The 4,356-nt window shown below is 45.5% G+C and overlaps 1 long non-coding RNA gene across 2 annotated transcripts; it reads right to left on the bottom strand.

The window, feature by feature from the left end:
- Positions 1-1,057: 1,057 nt before the first annotated feature.
- On the bottom strand, positions 1,058-3,204 carry LOC139084610 (uncharacterized). Of its 2 annotated transcripts, none has more exons than XR_011542129.1 (3): positions 2,054-3,204; positions 1,588-1,839; positions 1,058-1,511 (listed from the first exon to the last, which is right to left on the bottom strand). It is a non-coding gene; the product is annotated as an uncharacterized lncRNA (long non-coding RNA). The 2 variants fall into 2 exon arrangements; XR_011542128.1 differs by having other exon boundaries at positions 2,022-2,237.
- Between the last annotated feature and the right edge of the window lie 1,152 nt (positions 3,205-4,356).

Genomic DNA, 4,356 nt, shown 5'->3' with positions numbered 1-4,356 from the left:
CTGCCTGCAGAGGGGGAGAGGCCACAGTGCAAGGAGGGGGAACCCAAGCCCCCGGTGGTCTCCTCAGTTGAGGAGACAGAGTTGAGAATTCGGGGAGGCTGAGGCAGCTAGAATTCTCAGGGTGGAGTACCAGAGGGGAGAAAGACGCACAGGAGCAGTCTGCAGAGGCTCCATCTCAAGGTTTCGGCTGAGTATTGACCAGAACATGCACGTCAGGAAACTACGCAAAACCGAGGAAAAACCACCAGAAAGGATCAGATGGAAAAATTCTCAGAGCTCGCATGCAGGGCTGGGAATAGTTCATGTTTCCCACAGCAGAGTGGAGAAACGTCATGATGCACGGAGCACTGAGTACTTGGGGGTATTGTCTTAGAAGTGAGGCCAAATTGGCCCTGGACTCGGCACTGTTCTGGTCCTGCCTAACAGAGCTTGAAGGCTGGATCCAAAAGGATCAAATGTTTCCAAGTAATTTAACTGTGTCCCAGAATAAAGTTCAAAATATTTAAAGGAATATGAAAAACTTCAGCACCTAGACTTCACAAAGAAAGTAGTTTTTTACTTCACTTATTCACCACTTAAACATCCCACTCACCACACCTTTACTGCAAACTTCTCTCTTACACGGGAAGATGGCACCATGGATGCGCCACTAGGATGTCCCCGAAGCTGGTGAGGACAGACTTGCTTTGATCCACACTCTCTCATGAGGCTTCTAGATGAAAGATGTGACACACCTCCTTGCCCAGGGGTACATATCTTTAGATAAGACATCCAATAACAAATGGAGACTCATGGCCTGACCAACTTGAATGGATGAAAATAACAAAACAATATCTGGAATTATGACTGTCTCAGAAAAATATGGGATATGTAGTCACAGCGCCCATAAGAAAATTCAGCCTATGATCTTGGCCTCGTGAGTGTCCGATCGTAAGCAGCCAAAATAGGGCAAACTGTCGAGGACTTCCTTTTCGTCTCACCTTGTTTCTTGTATAGCAGTCAAGAATGGCCCAGATTTACCACTATTGGAATAGTAACAAGAAGAGCAATAAGAATATTTATTATTGTTTGCATTTATTTTATAACCATTTGCACACTGCAGCAACCTTAATATGGTAATCACTTGATTGTTAACATGAAGAGAAAGTCCTAAAGTAAAGAAATATAAAGGACATGGTCGTTGTAACAAAAGGCAAGGATCTGTCATTTGAAGAGATTATTTTCAATTTCCAATGTTTAAGTATGGCTCTGTCACTTCAACTGAAATGCCACAGGCTGTAAATGTTGCCAGCAGTTTGGATCTGTTGTTTCGGAGGAGCTGGCCTTTGAGAACACAATTTAAGCATCAAGAAGAAAATGAAGGTGGTGAATCAGTGATGACTCACGTTGAAGCTTTGGTATTCATACTGTGCAGCTCCTTGCACACACCCTCCTCGGCAGCAGTGAATTGGCTTTTTCAGTCTTTCTTCTTTGTTCGCTAAGTGACCTTAGCATGAATCATGGTGGGTGGTCTGTATCAAATAGAGAAATTCTTGATCATAATGAACAAAATGTCTCTTTAACTTCTCAAAAGACCCTTTAAAATACCTGGCAATGGTTAATTTGGATGTTTGTTGGTCCCAGGAAATGCCCCTCTCCTCTGAGAGATGTTCAAAATCCGGACAAGATCAGAGAATGGTTAAAACGGCAACGGGAAGTGCGAGCATGGAGCCCACCAATCTGATGGTATGTGCGTGAGTCCCGAGAACACTCTGCGTCCCGCATCTAGAGGTTTCTGAAGGCCTTGCCTGGTAACTGTCCATTTCGTCCCCTCGGCTGGTCATCTGTTGGATTCTCAACCTGGAGGGAAGCAAACCCAGCCAGGAAGCTCCCTCCTCACTTCGTTCAGGACTGTGCTGTCACATCCTCCGAATCCTACCTCTTTCCCCCCCACACATCCCCCAATTCTGGGACTTCACCCCTTCCCCTCGCCCGGTTACCTCTTTGGTGTCTTCTCTACATTGAAGGGAAAGGAAATGTACCTGAACATCACAAAGGTGCCGGGGAATCTCACCGAGGGATCTCCTTCCTCGCTCTGTGTGGCCCACACACCAGGAGCTGGTCAGGAACGTGGACTCGCGGGCTCACTCCAGGCCTACTGACAAGGTCTGCATTTGCACAAGGCAGTGCAGGTCGCTTGTGGGCATACTGACTTTGAGAAGCGCTGGGCTAGGTGACTCTCCCTAGCCTTGAGTTACCTGTGGGACTAAGAACTGTTAACGACTGCAGAGGCTGTGGGCAGGCCTAAGCATAACTGAAAAAAAAAAAGGCAAATTGAAGAAAAATATAATCAAGAGAAAAGGAAGAAGGAAAGAAGGGAGGGGAAGGAAAGAAGGAAAGAAGATGGGAAGGAGAAGAGGGATGGAGACAAAATTTATATGAACATGATTTACATGAATTTGAGTCACTTCTACAAACATGATTCTGAATGGCCAAGCGTTGTGAGCAATGCACAAGATTTCAGGTCTAATCAAAAGATACTATTAACATTAACTTGTTTTCTAGTTATTCAATCTAATAAGGAGCTAAGAAGCTTAATAATTGGGAGAGTTTCTACTGACACATGTTTCCTTTCTGTCTTTTTGCAAGAATTTGGGATACTACCCAAATGGTGGGCCATTACCCTGGGATTCTTTTGCTATTTTCAGAGACTTTTTTTTTTCCTGATATAACTTCAGATTTGTAACTTTATCTTTCCTTTTTATTGCATGAAATGAAGGGGCATGATATTTCAAAATATTGTATTTAGTAATATCGTTTCCCCGATCATCTCACTCCAAATACTTTGAGACAAAAGGACCAATTAGAATTTTACTGTGCTTCACCCTTTCATTCTCAGAACTGCTATTTCAATGGGCCCAGTATTTCGAAAGAAACATATTTTATATTTCAAAAGATACAAATTGATACTTTAAAAAAAATTATTAATTTAGGGCATTTTTTTGTGGCTACGTGTGACCAAACCGCAAATCTTAGTAATTGGAAGAACTGTCAAAGAATGCCTCTCATCACTGCTCGTTTTACTGTTACTAGTGGAATGAAGTTCATTAAGGGAAATGGTGAAAATCCACCGAGGCCAAGGACTGCATTTCAGGCACTGCTGTATCCTCCGTGTCGCCTGGCAAAACGGCAGACACACAGTAAGCTCTTGATAAGTGTTTGTGTAATGAACCTGTACCATATTTAGTACCAAGAATTGTTTCATGCCTCAGCCAGGGGCGAGAAGGCAGAGTCCTTTCTTGCACCGTGCTCGTCACATTGGCGATGACCTGCAGCCGGAGGGGCTGAGCCTGCTGGGCCCTCGCTCTGCTTCGGAGTGTTGGGTCCTGGGTTGGATAGTGTCCCCCCAAATTCACATCACCCAGAACCTTGGAATGTGACCTTATTTGGAAATAGGGTCTCTGTAGATATAATCAAGATGAGGTCCCTCTGGGTTAGGGTCAGCCCTAGATCCAATGACTGGTGTCCTATAAGAAGAGGGAAATTTGGACACAGAGACAAGAGGAGAGTGCCATATGAAGACACAGCCGCACATGGAGAAGACGGTGTTAAGAGGGAGACGGAGACCACAGTGATGCAGCCACAAGCCAAGGGACATCAAGGATTGCTGGCAAGTACCAGAAGCTGGAAGAGGCCAGGAAGGATCGTTCCCCAGAGGCTTTGTGGGCAACATGGCCCTGCAAACACCTTGTTTTGGGGCTTTGGGCCTCTAGAACTGTGAAAGAATAAATTTCTGTGGTTTTACACCATCCAGTTTGTATAATTTGTTCCAGCAGCTGTAGGAAATGAATCCACATTGCAGCCATTGTTCTGGAGGCCTAAAGGCTACTAGGTCTTAATACAAAAGGCTTGTGGGATGTGCACTTGACTGTGGGGCAGCCCACACTGCTGCACTTGGCACCATTGCTGGCCTCACAACAGGTGGACACCTCAGCCATGGACAGTGGGCACACTGCTTCTGGCTCGTAGGAGAATGGTGAATCAAACAGGCCAGTGGGGCATTAATCCAGCAGGAGTTCAAAGGACATCAGAAAAGGTTGTTTGCTTCCTTTTTAAACATCGGTATGATTTCTTTTTTTTTCTTGAGGGTTCGAGGGGGAGGGAGGAAATAAACTTTGTGAGATCTTTTCAACTGCCCGCAGGGTAATTGGACTCAGTAAGTTAAAAAATATTAAAGTCCTGGGTGCCACCATCCATCCCCAGCGAGGACAGGCACGCAGGGCTGCAAGGTGTCAGTTAGGGAGTCTTCGGGAAGACACACGACCCAACCGCCCCTCAGCTGCCAGGCCAGGCACCCCGGGGAAGAGACCCCGAGTT

This window comes from Equus przewalskii, chromosome 7 (assembly GCF_037783145.1).
Source record: "Equus przewalskii isolate Varuska chromosome 7, EquPr2, whole genome shotgun sequence".
NCBI lineage: Eukaryota > Metazoa > Chordata > Mammalia > Perissodactyla > Equidae > Equus > Equus przewalskii.
Note: the sequence above shows the minus strand (reverse complement) of the source record. Positions and strands in the feature narration are given on the sequence as shown.